General features: G+C 39.9%; 1 long non-coding RNA gene across 1 annotated transcript; it reads right to left on the reverse strand.

The window, feature by feature from the left end:
- Positions 1-14967: 14967 nt before the first annotated feature.
- On the reverse strand, positions 14968-16148 carry LOC306824636. The gene is made up of 2 exons (XR_013779165.1): positions 15718-16148; positions 14968-15244 (listed from the first exon to the last, which is right to left on the reverse strand). It is a non-coding gene; the product is annotated as an uncharacterized lncRNA (long non-coding RNA).
- Between the last annotated feature and the right edge of the window lie 2275 nt (positions 16149-18423).

Here is an 18423-nt window from a genome sequence, read left to right on the forward strand (position 1 = left end):
AGCCACAAAGGTAAGATTGTCATACACACTCATTCTGACTTGACATACAGAAATGCTTCAGATTTGTAATTCTGTTAAATTAAATGACGTTTTATTTCATACATGAAGGCATGGAGAACATCATATAGAGATAAAACCTTTTTTATTGCAACTGGCTAACAATATGGGTTTCCATTGACTGGCACTTATCACAAAAAGAAAATAGGGTTATTATTACAACAGCAACATTATGGGACATAGCATAAAATACAATATAACAAGAGTATTTATGTTTAAGTTTCGCAAAAAAAATCCGACTACTAAACTGTTCTGAAGTTTTTCCTTTGTCCATTTGTTTTCTACACACAAGTTTTTGCATACAAGCTTTTAATGGACAGTAAGATTTAAAGATCAATGCTACTTCACTTTTTGAATGTTCAAAAATAGTCTATATAGCCAACAACCATTTAGCTAAGCACTAGAACTGGGCACAGTTTGGCAAAAGACTTCTGTTGTATTTAAAGTATTTATAGGTGTTATATGCTACACACAGCATATAGTATAAAATGGTAATGTAGGCTTTAGAGATGCTTGTGCGTTACTTTTCCTTTAATTTGGGACATGCTATTCTAAGCTAAGCTAACTAGCTAACTAAAAAGCTGCTTACTGTAACTAAATTTTTGACACAAAGACAAAGAAAGTGTTGTTCTCAATTAGCATAATGCCGCTAATGCCCATAACAGGGCATGAGTCAAGGGCCCTGCAGAAACACACAAACATATGATGTAAGCAAAAAGATATGGTTCTGAAGATGCCTATTGGAGGGTTAAAGTTGGCGTTGGTGCAGCTCTGGAAACTTGATCAGTTCTGAAGCGGGGTATACTGCTGCAGGAGGTCAGCAGCAAACAGCAGTTACTGTATATTCAGCAGTATGAGTAGAGGTAAAAAAATACCATGGGATGAAAGAAAACACTATTAATATACTGTATGTGAACTGAAGTTTCATGTGTATGTAATTTTTTTATAACCACTCTAATTTTTACATTTATGAAATATTTCATTCCTATTTTTTACATCATGAAACAAAATAGTGTAATGTAAAACCAATTGTATCATAAAACTGTATTTAAATTTAATGCAATAATCAGTCATTTTGCCCGAGCTGTTCAGCACTCAAGTGCGAGTACTGAGTGTTCGTAAATGCTGTTCTTACCCAAGAACAAATCCCACAAAATAAAACATTGGTGAATCCAGAATCGTCTTCAAAAGTTTGTAAGTAGGATTTAAAAACAACATGTGCTCTTAAGAATGGTTGGCGAGCCCATTATTATTTCTCATCATACTTTAATCACCATGTAAAATGACTTCATGAAAAACATACATACAGTATCAGTGAAAAAGCGACGTATACATCTGACAGGAAAAAAACTTTTCTAATTACTAAAATGTTTCAGCAACAAATCATGTAATACTTTGTCCGCCATTTTAAATCCAACTACATAATAATAATTAGATTTGTTATCATAAGTCTTAGCAAAAATCCAACTCTTCATTTATCTCTTAGGTTATCGTCTCTTTTCTCTGGGTCTGCTGGAGACAACAAAAGACAGCAGTTAATAGGACATTTTTTCCCCTGATCATCCCAGTAGAATCCAATTACAGCAGTGTTTGGAGATCAGTGAGATTACAGTGTATCTAAGAAAAAACAATCAGAGCCTATCTGATTCCCAGCTTTAGCCAGAGACACGTCCCTGTAATGAAGTCTCTTATTTCTCTTTTCCCTGATCTCTCTTCCTTTATCTCCTCACCTTCATATCTCTCACCTTTCCTCTCTTATTTTGTCTTTTTATTCCCTTTGCTTTCCTTTACTTCTGCAAGAATTATGTTTCCCTTTCCTTCTCTTGTGTTTCCTATAATCTAAACTCATCTCTTTGCATTTTCTTCATTATCCAACATATTTACAACAAGCCTCCCTCTTCTTCTCCCCTCCATCAAGCCTCGTACATTGTATTGCCACAGGGGATTACTGCAGCAGGCCTGAAGGTGGTGCACATACACAGAGAGCTGAGTGTGGCAGAGTGGGTGTTTTTTTACCTCAGTAATGAAAATATCACAGGAGACCCAGTGGGTGGCAATGACCTTTGGAGAGTGCTGCATTTTCGCCTCGCTTGCTCGCTCTTTCGTAAAATGCCCGGCCACCAGTCTCACCCACCCCCTTCCTCCGCCTCTGGGTGATGTGGCTGAGCGGCTGCACTGCACTGAGAGCTTGTAGATCCTATACTCTGGTTAAATAATTCATCTCTGACTGAAATGGGGACCAGAAGGGATCGCAAAGCTGCAATAGAATGATGAAGATGAGGGTTGAAAAGGGTAAACTAGGTTCCATATAAGAATAAAAAATCTATGACTATAAAACCTATATATATATATATATATATATATATATATATATATATATATATATATATTACAATTTTCTGTTAAACACTAAAAGTCAGATGTTCCCATCAAAAATATATCAGCAGCTTGGATACATATCATCATATCACCAATGACTATCACATCATTCCTGACTGTTGCTCTGTAATCTGTGAACAGATGAATGCATTTTTGGCACCATTATGTTAAAATGTCAGTGTGTCTCTGTGCCGTACCAATGAAAGTATCACACAGCACTACCACAGCATGTCCTGTCAGCTGGCCTGCAGGTAACAAATGTATCTACAGTTCAGATATGTCACTGAGGCAGCAGGATATATGTTCTGATCCATGAAGTTCTATGCATCTTATTCGGTCTATTTTCTCTCTCATTCATTGTCTGTGGCCACACGACAGAGAAGTTTTGACTGATTTGACAGAATGAACCTGTCAGTTTTCATTTCAAGTTCTGATGCATTATACACTTAATGGAATCAGAGAAAGACAACACTTTATTAATGAGCAGCAGGACGTTTTGGCATGAGACTGCTTCTACACAGATTCTAAACATGGAGATTTAAAGAAACAATATGTAACGTTTCCACCACAAAAAAAAAGTTGTTTCAATGGCGGTTTAGAGCACAGTAACTTTTAACATGAATGGCATCTCTCCTTGATCACCTGTTTACTGCAGTATGTAACTTTGGTAGCGGGCCGAGGTCCTCTCAGTAGAAGTACGTACAGTTGACAGCATTACACCAATAGCCTTTCTCAGTCTCTGTACTGTTTGATACAATTGCAGAGCAACATATTCGGCTAAGAGGCGAAAACAAGAGAGAGGAGTGAACAAGAAGCAAATATTAATAAAATAATTCAACATAATATTCGACTTTATGGTTTACAGAGTTAGAGTTTTCTCATATTTAGCAGATTTATCCAGTGCAGAAAGTCATTTCACCAAAGTTATGTTTCAAATTTGCATGCAAATAAAATCCATCTTCCTCCGAAAGGGAGAGAATGACGTCAACGAGGGAGAAAGATTTTTTTCCCTGGTTGAATCTCATGAAGCTACCTCAACTGGCGTGTAATAACTTACCTTCTCCAATGTAACCATTTAGCCACAGCTTAATAGATATCATGGTAACAGCTGAATATACATACTCACAATCCGTATACAAACAGTTAACAACTAACTGTTGTTAGGCAACATGCTGAAGAAGCTGACAGAGTCATATTCAGTGCAGTTGTACTCAGAGACGTTGAGCAGGCGCCAAAGCCAACATAAAGATAAAGCTAAGAAATATGCAAATGTCAGTATGTACAATAAGAAAAAACAGTCTAACACCATCCAAGTGAGGGGTTTTGTAAACTTTACATTCAATGTTTGACAGGATCAGATACAGATGATAAAGATAAAAAGGTAACGATGTAACGTCAAAAGATTCACACTTCTGAGCATGTCGAAGTTAACAAAAACACAAATGAAGCAGAAGTAGAAAAATAACCAATAAGCAAACTAGATTAAGTTTATTCTAAACCTTTTCAAATAGATTCTCTCACAGCTTGATAAATACGAGGAGTTAATGTCAGTTAGTCCACAATAACTTGGGTCGCAATTTATTCATAAATCTATTCATAATTAAAGAAAATGTAATTTTCTTTAATTAACATTTCTAAGTGCTCGACTATGAACTTGTTTTATCTGACTGACTGTACGATAAAACTTAATAATCTTTTGCATATGAAAATGTTGAAAAGTTTTGTGACATTTATATTATTAATGAGTTTAATGCTGATTAAGTTATTGATTTGTTTCAGCTCTTAATTATACAATGAATTTCATTTTCTCATGTATAACTCATTTTATAATGAGTGCAATCATTGAAAGGTAACACTCTCTCCTTCACAGTAAATACAACAACTACCTTTCTACACAAGTGCTGCTGATAAAACACCAGCTGAAAATCTTTTTAAATACAATTTGCCATCATCCTGTTACATGCACAATCACAATCTGTCTGTGCACAACCTCCGTGAACTGTGCAGATTGATTGCCCTATTGACGCCTGGGACTTCCTCTGCTGATCAATGTCTTGTAAAGTTGATCAGTACTCTCCCTCAGTGATAAAGGTCAGAGGTGGAGGATAGTCATCGATGAGAGCTAATAGAGACCCAAAATATCTCCTCTTCCCTTCTTTATTTAAAGATGTCTATTATTTTGTGTTTTCCTTCAGTGCCACACAAGGAAAGGGAGTTGCATATTTTAAATGCAGTTGCTGGCATAACTGTTAGAAGGAAAAGAAGCAAGAACATGGACTGTATATAAATTGGTTAAAAAACAGACTTTTATATAATGTCTCAAACCCCATCCTGCCTGCAAAGCACAACATATTGCGGGATGCTGCCTTTATCCCTGGGTAGTTATCCTCCATTACTATGTAATGATATTCATGAGCTGGGCCCACCATACGGCTGTCTGAGTGTTGTATGTGTTTCATGCTATAGATCCAGCCAGCGTGTCCTCAGGGCCATTTGGCTGAGGCCTAATGACCGAGGCCCAGCTAATCCCCCGGAGGAACACACACACCACTCTCCTTTGTAGGAGAAAAGCTCTGATGAGGCCTTTGAAGGAATGTCACACTGGTGTCTCACTGTATGTCGCCTCTGGCTCGCCCTAACCCCCATCCACACACACACAAACACACACGACCTGCCCTGCGGACATAAAGACGGAAATGCACACAAACAGGGAGGTGAACATCTCTGCCTCTCTCTCTGCATTTATATCTACACACATTCATAGATGAATACATGCAACTGCGCACACACACATATGCACACACGGACGCAGTGGGGCCCTCACAGTAGGGGCCGCAGTAATAGGCACCCTGCCATCTGGAGACCCTGTCCAGGGGGCCATAAACAATAGAGCCCACTCAATATGGCAGAAGACATCATCAGTGTACATTAATAAGTGTGTGTGTGTGTGTGAGTGTGTGTGTGTGTGCTGTTAATATAATAAGGGATGTTGCGCAGATCGTCACCACCTAAACCAATGTTTTCTCACCCCCTGCATCCACCCTGAGGCTGCAAGGTGCTGCTGCTCTTAATAGGACAACAGGCACATTCATTCTAAATAATGCAGAACATCATTTATTCAATTCTGAAAAGCTGGACTGTGTGTGTGTGTGTGTGTGTGTGTGTGTGTGTGTGTGTGTGTGTGTGTGTGTGTGTGTGTTTGTGTGCGTATTACATTCTGCTTATGTCTTGCATTTTTCCATAGGCTGGTTGCAGTCTGTTATTTCTGTCTTACATGATATGGATCCACTCAAGAGTGCACTTGCAACCATGGTAGCAACTAATTGGAAAAGAAGAAGCCGACTGCACAAGACCAATACTGAAACGAGCCAGATGCACACTCAGTCAGTTCTACATGGAGAAACAAAGCATATAAAGCAAGTTGTGTTGTACTAGACATTTCATATATATTTTTTATGGTTTGTATAAAATCTAAATACACAGATACGATGTGCTTTGCGCTCTAATTAAATCAAATGTTTAATTTCACAGGAGCCACGGTGTCAGTGATGTCATGATGTTGTCCCACGTGCCTGTTATCTGCCATTTTCTAACAATATCCCACATATTCAAAAACAGCAGCGTCCTTTTGTAATTTCAGAATCAGAGTGAAATCTTTTGGTGATTTTCTTGAAGGTGCAGAATACTAATAACCATTTATCCTTTGTCCCTGTTCCATATATGAAAAATAATTGTCATAACCAAATCCCCCCTTCCCCCGAGCCTTTTATGAAAATCAGATCTAGAGAGCGCCTAATTAGGCGTGATTCACGGTAAAAGAAGGGGAAAGAGAGGAATGTGAATAAATTGAGACGAGGAGGAGGAGAGAAAGGAGCGACAGACTGGTGATTAATGTGAAAGCCACGATGCACGTCAAAGAGAGACAAATGAAAGGATGGGCAGCGATCTTAAAAAAAAAAAAGAGGAAACAGTTTCAGCTTCATATCTGGTCAAATCTATGCTTTTATTGATTGGATCAGGAAAACATCATATTAGATATTCTGCATTCATTTTTTTATTTGCAATGACCTACTTTGTTTTCCATATTGCATAGATCACAGGAGTAATGGTCTTCATCTTTGGATTGATAAAAAAAAACATTACCTGGATGAAATGTCTCTGCATTATGAGCAAAACAACCACAGAGCATTTTTGCTGACAGTATTTATCTGAGTGATTTCTACAGGCCGGTGATACAAAACGCACAATAAATCTGTCCTTCTAAAAGCAGTGACTAAAAAGGTAAAACTTTGATTTTTACTGTCTTTCCTCTCCTTCTTTTTATGTGACAATTTGAAGGGGTTCCAACACCAAGACTTGGGATGTAGCTTGTAGATTATACTATTCTGTAAACTACAGTTACCCAAAAATCAGAATAATCGGATGACTGCCTGTTATTATGTCTGAAATATTTGCATCTATTTTTTACTTTGGACATTGACTCTTCAAGAACATGCAGAAAAAGCTGGTTAAAATGTATTAGTTTCATTAGCTGAATTAAAGAAGGTGGACGAGGTCCTCTCAGTGTTGCTGACGGCTTTCTAACAAGCCTCAGTGATGGAATAACTGACTCAGTTGCCAGCTCCCCTGTTGGATGACCAGCAGAATACTCGATGACTTTAAATGCCGCGATGAGGTGTGTGAGTATACAGAGAATCTTTCCTTCCAGCCTTGAATTGGGCCTGCTTTATCAAAGTCATCCAAAACTAAGCAGCCGTATCGACTGACTGCACTACTGACTGTCTGCAGCTCCTTCAGTAATCAGCAGCGCTCCTCCGGCTTGGCTGCAGTGCTAATTGATGGAGGAAATGCAACAGCCCTCTCCCCCACCACTAATGGGAGTCTCTCTCTCTCTGTCTCATTCAGCTCATTATAAAGAAGCGAATGTTTTCGTTTTGAGAGAAATGTTCACAGTTTCAATACTGGTTTCTCAGGTTTCTATTGAGTCCCCTGAATCATTTCAGAAAGGAAAGATAAAAAAGGGTGGCTCCAAAAATAAGCCTGTGAGACCATTTTAAGGGTAGATTTTGTGCATAATGCATATTATGTATGACAGTTGAAGTGATGATACAATATATGAATGGCTCATGATGTGACGTGAGCTGTATGTCCCAGCTGTAGGGCTCCAGTTCACATGACGAGGAAATATGTTTACGTCTGTACCTTTAACCTTTCCTTTTTTTCTCAGTTTCATCAGCTCAATCCGTTCGTCCTCTCCATAGTTTCTCTCACTGTGTAGGGATTTGAAAAATGCAAATTTCTTTAATTTGTCTTCCATCTGTTCCTCATGTTATGTCAATCGATGTGCCAATTTAACCATTATGTAGAACTGTTCAACGATTCGTATCCAGTAATTTATCCAGCGTATTTTGAGTTCTACATTTTAAATTGTCTGTTTTAGTTTGTTTATTATATATTGTCACAATAATTGATAAAGTAACATCAAATTAAAATGAGATTGAAATATGTTGGCTGTACAATTTAAGAGTGAAAACAAGGGACTAATAGTTGAGAATCAGATTCAGAATCATCTTTACTAGCCATGTCTGCTTCAAAAGCATAACATTATAAACAAAACAAAAAAGACTAATGTGTACCAGACTTAGTGGCGAGTAGTGCTAGAATGCTAAAATTAACATGATTAAAAATGATGTAATTATGTATCAGATACAACTATTTTTAGGGTTTTTTATATTAAGCATTGTGCACAGCTTGATATCAGATAGGAAAGTTAATACAGTATTAGATGATTGACCATAAAACGAGTTAAAATAATCACATGTACATTTACAATGAGTGTTTGGTTTGTTTGATTTATACTTTTAAAGTCGAGTATTCTGTATGTGCATCTAATCTAATTATCTCTTACTTTGTGAAATCGTCTCAAAGTGTAATACAAATGTTAACAACAGGGATAATTGAGATTACTTACTTGAGTGAATGATGTACTTCCTGATAGTCAGTGTATAACCTACCGTATAAGAGGATCAGCATGGCTTTTGTTTAGCGAGGCCAGCTTGAACAATGCATGTTAACAAAGCAGTTAATGTACACCAGTGACTGTTAGTGTGTTGTCTATGTTTGAATATTTCCACTTCACCTCCCCCTTTCTTTTGGCATCTCTTGTATCCCTAAAAACCTTGGCTTGTTTTTGATCCACTATGATGATCCTTCAATGCCTTTCTGTCCCTGCGTTCAGTACATCTACATATTAAAGTTTAGTGTGTTATCGCGACTAAAACATGGACTTTTTTTACATTTACAGAAACAGCGGCGTTACTGGTCAACAGGCAAGGCAGACAACCGCTTGGGGCCCCAGGCCACTAAGGGCCCCCCCATGTCTGGCAGAACCAAATCAGTGGCTTAAAATATGCCAAGTTTTTTATTTATTTATTTATTTTTCAAGATTTATTTTTGGCCTTTATTATAGATAGGAAAGTGGATAGAGGTGGAAATCAGGGAGAGAGAGTGGGGAGAGACATGCGGGAAATGAGCCACAGGCCGGACGCGAACCTGGGCCGCCCGCGCGAGGACTGAGCCTCAATATGTGGGCCGCGCGCGCTACCGCTGCGCCACCAGCACGCCCAAATGTGCCAAGTTTTTGATGACAGTAGTCAACCCCCCCTAAGGTGGCCCCATCTGACAGCACTCACTTTTGCTGCGCAGTCAAGCATTTACTGTCCTTTATAGCTACGTTTTTAAAATGATGCAAATGTGTAACATCTGGAAACATTTCATATTATTGTATTTTTGTTGGTGCTAGAGCATTGACGGCATAATGGCGAACACTGGCTTGTGGGGCCCCCTGTATATGTCAGCCGAGAGCACCAACAGACTAGATTCGCCCTTGCATGTAAACATTGGTTCAACTGAAATCATACAAAGCTAAATTTAACATCAAGTTTGCTGCTTTCTTGTTTGCCTTTTCTTTGATATGTGAAGTAATGGGTCAACCAGAAGAAGATTCCTTAGTAACTCATTGAAAAGGTGTATTGTATGTTGCCACCTACCTCTACAAATTGATTCTCCTCTCGTGCTTGTATTCTGGGACAAGGAAAGTAGTCTACTGGAGCTTGACCTGTAGCTCGACTTAACTGTTTAAGTTGATATACTGACTCAGAGGTGACATTGTGACATTAATGAATTGAATGACATCTCCCCAGTTTTTTATTTGAACAAAAAAGTCCAAACTAACTCACTGCATCTCTTCCCCTTCATTGTGACAGGGTCACTTTTGCTGCTGCGTGTTCCGAATACCCACAATGCTTCTGTTTTCTCTGATCAGCAGCAGACTTCATCCGCTTGCATTCGTTAGCAGTGCGTCTCCTCTGTCGTCAACTCCGGGGAGTGATCAGTGTTCCTTTTCTAGGTCACTGGTTATGCGATGCGCCGAGCCACTGGGAGCCACGCACATCCCTACTCTCCCTCTGCAGGAGAAGCCATCCACATCTCCAATTAAAGCGCCCTCCACCAGCTACACCCATCCGCCATCGGATCTGGAGCAGTCATCTCGCATTCAGACGTCTTCCCTCACACTCTGTACCCAGGGTCCCTGAAGATGCCTGAGAGAGACAAGGAAAGATTGTTTCCTGATTGCCGACGAGAGGAAAAAGGGGGAAGGATTTTGAAATATTTAAGAGGGAAGTGGTCTCGCTGGAGCGTTGAGGTTTTGTTTTGTTTTATATTTGATGTTGGTAAACTTCGGAGCTACATAGGTCTTCCATTTAAATCACTGAGATGTCACAGTCAATGAGAATTCTCCATGACTCTGTGCATGACTTTTTCAAGACCATAACGACTTGGGAAGGATTGGATAATGTTAACATGCAGCTGCTCTAGAGGGAGAGGTCAAATTTATGCAGCAAGTTATGGTTTCATTCAAATGATCAGAGCTTCTTAAATCTAAAATGTGTTTCAAGATTTACATTGTTTTAAAGACCAACTGTAGTAGGCCTTGACCTGATTAAGACTCATTCTCAGCAGAATTGATCATTGCTATTTTTCTTGTTTATATGAAGGGATTGACTACTAGCAACTTTCTAATGCTAAAGTGCAAATACTTGGCTGCAAAAGCCATAGACAGCCATGTCTGTATAAATAGCTCATCTTTATTTCCCCACATTGACAGGGGTCATTTCTGAACTCATCTGTTTTTTGTTTTTTTTTATGAAGGATACGAGTTCAACATAATAGGGCTCATGGTTAATCTGACTGACTGGCAGGGCATGCTGTGGCTGTTTGTCAGGAGGCTTAATTTAGTTAACTCCAGGTTGACTGAAAGTTAATTTGACACAGCATTTCCAATTGGGCGACCACTCTCAGTGGACTTTAGCAGTCAGCTTCAGACACCAATGATGTCACTGAGACTATGTCCATGTTATACAGTCCATGGGATAAGGTGAAGAGTGTGTAGGAACTGCCCCGAGAGTGGTCTGCAGCTTAGAGTGGCATAATGCAGAATGATACACTGTGATGAAGTGTTTTTGTGATGAAATAGTATTGTAGGGATCAAATGCTTTGAATCCCAGGGCAACATGGGTGCACAGATTCTGTGGTTGATTACTTTATATCATATCATTTTTATCAAAAATCTAATTTAATATAACACCTCGTTGTTAATATATAACTGCACTTGCTGTGGCTCGTCCCTCAATCGGAAGGTTGAGGGTTCGATCCCCAGCTCCTGCGAGCAACATGTCCGATGTGTCCTTGGGCAAGAACCTTAAAAAAATTGCTCCCCCTGCTGCGTCTGGGGCGTATGAATGTGCGTGAATGGAATTAATTACTGGATGGTCCACATAACCAGCCATCAGTGGGAATGGGTGTGAATGGGTAGGTGTGATCTGCGGTGTAAAAAGCGCTTTGAGTAGACTAGAAAAGTGCTATACAAGCTCAAGTCCATTTACTTGGGTCATAGAACTTACACCTTTATGAGTGCTCTATGAATAAAGTCATGTATAGTGTTCTGTTGACAGTCCACAAGGCAGACAATTATAACATCATATGGTCTTCTTTACAACAATTATATTAGTCATGTATAAAGGATTTGATAGCAACAAACTATGAATCTCAGTTTTTAATACAATGTTCTTGATGAAAAAACAAAAGAAATAGAAATATTTATCCATGGTATCAAGTTATCTCAATTTCAACTAAAATTTTAAAAGATGTATCTGGAGGAAATTACCAACCCTAAGGATCGCTCAAAAAAAGTACCAGTAAACAAAAAGCTATTACTGTAACATAAGTAAATTTGTTGCATTTGTAATTTGATGCTTTCCACCCCTTGAACCCATTCTAAACAAGATTTTAATTTACATTGCTTTACCAGACCTGCAGACTTTAAAGAACGCTGCAGAGCACAGGCTGTAATGGCTACACTCAAGGCACAGACAGCCTAAATCTTGTCTTCTGCATTAGAGAGGCTGCTCTGCTCGACTGTGGCAGCAGCAGAAGAGATGAAGGAGAGCCATCAGGGGAATTCATCCCTCCATCCTACCAACCTTCTATCCAACACTTTGGGGCTGGGGTGGGGGCTGCTTTTACTAACAGCCTCTGAGGAAATAGCAGGGGCTTCTCATCTAAATATTAATAATGCCTTTAGAGGTGCACAATGAATAAAAGAGGAAAAAAATGAAGAGGGGACAAGACAGAGTGGAAGGGCAGAATCTAATTAAAAAGATGGCTAATAACTTTGGCATTCTGTTGTCGCCGTGATGTGATGGCTTTCCCCGTGACGGCTCATGGCAGGTTCTTAAAGGAGGAATAAAAAGCTAGAAGTGCCCTGCCTCACAGACTGAATAGACTGAAATTGAAAGCAATCTTGCATCTATAAACACTTTTAGTAAGCAAAGCATTGTATGAGCACGCTCTGATTTGTTTGGATGCAAGTGAAAAAAAAAACATTTGGTTCCCAAAACAAGATAATGGGTTTTTCCATTTGTGAGCCATGCATTATGCTAATATGATATGCCTGTATCTGTCATTTATTTGGAGTGTTTGTCTTTGTACTTGTCAGTCTTTGTGTGTGTGTGTGTCAGGTGTGTGTTAGTGTATACATGTATACACAAGCAGAGGTGAATATAAGTGTGGGTTTTGTCCTGTGTGTGTAGGTTACACATTTTTGGGCCATTGATAATTTCTCCATTTACTAACTGGAAAATAGCTAATTAAAACCCACTTCAACTAACAGGCTGTCTGGGAAAACACTAATGTCGCTCTGTGCCATTTCCGCTTCTATGCACTATAATCAGTGACTGTCTCCACCTCCCCGTGCTGCATCCAGTGGTTCAGAAGTGAATACGTAGCATAAGAGGCAGTCCATTGTTACTGTTCCATCTTCTCTATAATTATTGTGCTATAAAGACAAGAAAGAAAGGAAATGCATAGACACCAGACATCTTTCTTTCTTTTCTTTGTTTACTACTTTCTGGTTTAGAGGTTTTGCTGCTGACATCTTACTGTTCAGAATGTCAGCATTGGTCAGACAACTACTTACAGAAAGCTGTTTTATACGATGCACAAATCCCTGACACATCCTAGATCTGACACTTAAAAGAAAAAAATATTTCATTTTTCGTTTTATTTTTCATGTCCTGTTTTATTTTGAAATACTTGTGTCCTGTTAATTAATCCCTGTGTTTTCACTCATGTTGCCATTATCATTTGATTTTGTTTCTTTCACCAGTCATATACAGTAACTTTATCTTCAGCTTTATATGTTAAAGGGATACTTCACCCATTTGCATGACGCTGTGTATCATTAGAAACATGGTAGTAGTGTTGAATGGTCGTGAATCCAACCCTCATTTTGCCCTGAGACGAGAAAAATATGTTTTTCTTTGCTTGAAAGTTTTCTTCATGTGATGCAATATGACGCTTTTTGCATCACATGAAGAAAACTTTCAAGCAAAGAATTTTTCTCGTCTCAGGGCAAAATGAGGTTTGGATTCACAACCATTCAACACTACTACTATGTTTCTAATGATACACAGCTTCATGTAAATGGGTGAAGTATCCCTTTAACATTTCATGGTTCCCTGTAAGGACACTGTAAAAACATTTTAATAGTTAGTAATTTTTTTTAACAATTAAATAATGAACCAAATAAAGGTGCAGATTTATTCTCCTGAAGCTTGAATTTATTTATTTTAAACTTGTTGCTGTCATATCACACGTTCATCTAAGGTGAACATTTCAACTAAAAGACAGCACAGTTCAGACTATGAACCATTTAACAAGAGAATCTATGGTAGCTCGCTAGTTTCCTTCAGTGAATGTCAGATGCAGCTTCTCAGCACAAATCAAGCAGGATCCCTTTTGATTTAACTCTGCAGACTCAAAGTCCTCATTAAAAAACCCAACATGAACATACATGCCTACAACTGCATGAGAGTAGATCATTTGTTTGGATAGTCAGGTATTGTTTTCTTGCATTTCCCTGTTATCATGCCTCAGCCCCCAGAGGCTTTGGAAGGAAATGCACAGAGCCGGCACTGCGTTTGTTAATTAAGGCTGTCAATCAGGAATGGGATTAGTTCCTTTTCTTTTTGTTTTTCTCTCTCTCTCTGGATCTGTTTGTGTCATTCTGATCAAAGCCACGATGAAAAGAAGCCAAATTCTTCGAGTAAACAACTGGATTTTTCATGTCTTTTTAATGCGAGAATCTTTAATGCAAACTTTGCGGGTGTTCAAAGTTTTCCCTCTCTCTTCTGTCTCTCTCTCTCTGTTATTGTAACTTCATCTTTAATTCATCCCTTTTCTCTCAGTTGGTTCAGCCACTAGCAAAAGCATTTGGGTACGCATACTTGCAGCACAAAGGAATATTGTTTTCTGCACTCTGAAACACTTGGGACGAGGACGTTTTCTATGATTCATGAGAAAATACAGGCCCTTTCCTGGAAAATTACCTTCAATCCAAATGAGGTTTGAAACTACGGATGTGTTATTTGTTTTTTTGTTAGAGAAAACATAAAGAAGTAATATAGTCTTATGCATGATGAACTCACAGACTGATTTCTATAATAGCACGTTATCTCAATTCAAACCAACATTTTTTTTTTCACACACTGTGTTATGGAAACTGTACATGAGATGGAGTACAGTGTGTGGAGAAGGTTATTGTGTATGCTCTGATTTCCAGTTATAGACTGGGGCCAGCTGTTTTGTCAGAGGGGCACATTCAACCCAGGACAAATAGACAAAGATAATCCAGCTTTTTTTTTTTTATCATACCAAATAATTGTGCACAGCATTACCTACCACAACCTCAAATACTTCTGTTTTGTCTATGGAGAAAGTCAAATCAAAATATAAGGCAGAGGGGGGACCGAAAGGGGGACAAAGCTCTGTGTTACAGAGGCACTGGCTCCTATTGGCCCCTTCCTAGAAGCGGCCATGACACACATATAATTTAAAAGGACAAGGTTAATATCATCTAGTTGTTGAGTAAAATGTAAATTGGGCAATATAAGTTCAATCAGGAGAGACAAGTGATATTAAGAATGAATTTATTACAATGAAAAAGTGATTGACAGAATAAGATTGACAGAATGTTTTGGCGCTTGGACTCTATGGGGTGGAGATGCGATTTTTGTGATGAAGTCCTGCTCGTCATTAGGATAGATCCCCCCATGGAGTCCAGACCCTGGTGGTGGAGGACTGATGATTTGATGAGACCGGATGGGGAAAGATTGATGGGAGTTGCCTCTGCTCCTGAAGATGGCGGTGATGGGGAGGTGGAGGGGCGCACGAAGCCAGCTTGAAAGAACTAGGGAAGAAAAAGGATCATATTTAAAAGGAGAGCTGAACGATGATAGGCCGAAAACGAAGGAGGAACGCTGCGCTATTGGTTAGATGAGGTCCGGTGACAGACAGCTGATTAACCTGCGGACAGCCCAAACTGACAGCTCGAGAATGACAGCGGAAATGAGATAGCGTGAAAAAGGGTGACTGAGAAACCTGATTGTGGATCACTTAAAGTCTTCCTTACTGAACTTTCGCTAAGCTTCATTTCAATCAGGAGAGACAAGTGATATTAAGAATGAATTTATTACAATGAAAAAGTGATTGACAGAATAAGATTGACAGAATGTTTTGGCGCTTGGACTCTATGGGGTGGAGATGCGATTTTTGTGATGAAGTCCTGCTCGTCATTAGGATAGATCCCCCCAAAAGAAAAGGGGGCAGACCCCTTAAAGTAGCACAGCCCATAGAGTCCCCCAAAAGAAAAGTTTTACTTACTGATCATGATGAATCGGTCAAAATGAAATAATTGACTTAATCTGCTGAATGAATGAAAACATGACAGTTAAAACAAGCTTTTACATAAATGCCCTCTGGCAATGTAACACGCTCGCTGCTTATTAAATAATTATTACACCAGTCAAACATAAACATGATCCCTTGGCTTCTGCCTGTAAAAGAACAACACAATAATTTAAACACTTATGCAGAAGAACATTATCAGCTGAACAGTTACTCTCCGTGAATTATGAGTTACTGGACGAGAGAATGCTTGAAATAATGGTGATTATTGAAAGGCTGCTTACCATTTTGCTTGCATTGGGATGCATTGCCAACGTTATGGCTGAGGCTGATGCTGATGCCAACGTTATGGCTGTGACTGATGCTGATGCCAACGTTATGGCTGTGACTGATGCTGATGCCAACGTTATGGCCGTGACTGATGATGCTGATGCCAACGTTATGGCCGTGACTGATGATGCTGATGCCAACATTATGGCTGTGACTGATGATGCTGATGCCAACGTTATGGTTGTGACTGATGATGCTGATGCCAACGTTATGGCTGTGACTGATGATGATGATGCCAACGTTATGGCTGTGATTGATGATGATGCCAACGTTATGGCTGTGATTGATGACGCTGATGCCAACATTATGGCTGTGACTGATGCCAACGTTATGGCTGTGACTGATGATGATGCCAACGTTATGGCTGTGACTGATGTGACTGATGCTGATGCCAACGTTATGGCTGTGACTGATGATGATGCCAACGTTATGGCTGTGACTGATGATGATGCCAACGTTATGGCTGTGACTGATGCTGTTGCCAACGTTATGGCTGTGACTGATGCTGTTGCCAACGTTATGGCTGTGACTGATGCTGTTGCCAACGTTATGGCTGTGACTGATGCTGATGTGACTGATGCTGATGTGACTGATGCTGTTGCCAACGTTATGGCTGTGACTGATGTGACTGATGCTGTTGCCAACGTTATGGCTGTGACTAATGCTGATGCCAACGTTATGGCTGTGACTGATGCTGTTGCCAACGTTATGGCTGTGACTGATGCTGATGTGACTGATGCTGATGTGACTGATGCTGTTGCCAACGTTATGGCTGTGACTAATGCTGATGCCAACGTTATGGCTGTGACTGATGTGACTGATGCTAATGTTATGGCTGTGACTGATGCTGTTGCCAACGTTATGGCTGTGACTGATACTGTTGCCAACGTTATGGCTGTGACTGATGTGACTGATGCTGATGCCAACGTTATGGCTGTGACTGATGATGATGCCAACGTTATGGCTGTGACTGATGATGATGCCAACGTTATGGCTGTGACTGATGTGACTGATGCTGATGCCAACGTTATGGCTGTGACTGATGCTGTTGCCAACGTTATGGCTGTGACTGATGCTGTTGCCAACATTATGGCTGTGACTGATGCTGATGTGACTGATGCTGTTGCCAACGTTATGGCTGTGACTAATGCTGATGCCAACGTTATGGCTGTGACTGATGTGACTGATGCTAATGTTATGGCTATGACTGATGCTGTTGCCAACGTTATGGCTGTGACTGATACTGTTGCCAACGTTATGGCTGTGACTGATGTGACTGATGCTGATGCCAACGTTATGGCTGTGACTGATGCTGATGTGACTGATGCTGATGTGACTGGTGCTGTTGCCAACGTTATGGCTGTGACTGATGCTGATGCCAACGTTATGGCTGTGACTGATGATGCTGATGCCAACGTTATGGCTGTGACTGATGATGCTGATGCCAACGTTATGGCTGTGACTGATGCTGATGCCAACGTTATGGCTGTGACTGATGATGCTGATGCCAACGTTATGGCTGTGACTGATGATGCTGATGCCAACGTTATGGCTGTGACTGATGATGCTGATGCCAACGTTATGGCTGTGACTGATGCTGATGCCAACGTTATGGCTGTGACTGATGATGCTGATGCCAACGTTATGGCTGTGATTGATGATGCTGATGCCAACGTTATGGCTGTGACTGATGCTGATGCCAACGTTATGGCTGTGACTGATGCTGATGCCAACGTTATGGCTGTGACTGATGCTGATGCCAACGTTATGGCTGTGACTGATGATGATGCCAACGTTATGGCTGTGACTGATGATGATGCCAACGTTATGGCTGTGACTGATGATGCCAACGTTATGGCTGTGACTGATGATGCCAACGTTATGGCTGTGACTGATGCTGATGCCAACGTTATGGCTGTGACTGATGATGCCCCAGCTTCTAGTGATTCACTGCAAAGATAAATAACAGCAAAATTAGACCTTTTATGACAGAAAAAAAAAGAAAACGCAACGGTTGGTTAGAAATAGTTAAGCCCCTCAACATTTGATCTGATAAAGATGATTTGCCAATGAAAATATCTAGCATTGAGATTTCCAACAGAATCCACTATGCCCATTTAAAGATGCTTGAAACAGAGGAATTATACCAGTGAGCCAAGCACTGAGATTATGCTTGTGAAAGATGTTACTACGGAGACCTCTATACCCACTGAATAAGCTATACCACGTAATATACTTGTGAAAGGAGATCTGCCACCGATATGGCTGATAAAGATGCAATGCCAAATATATGGCTGTGACTGATGCTTTGCCAATACTATCGCTGTGACTGATGCTTTGTTAACAATAAGG

This window comes from Symphodus melops, assembly GCF_947650265.1.
Source record: "Symphodus melops genome assembly, chromosome: 5".
Classification (NCBI taxonomy): Eukaryota; Metazoa; Chordata; class Actinopteri; order Labriformes; family Labridae; genus Symphodus; species Symphodus melops.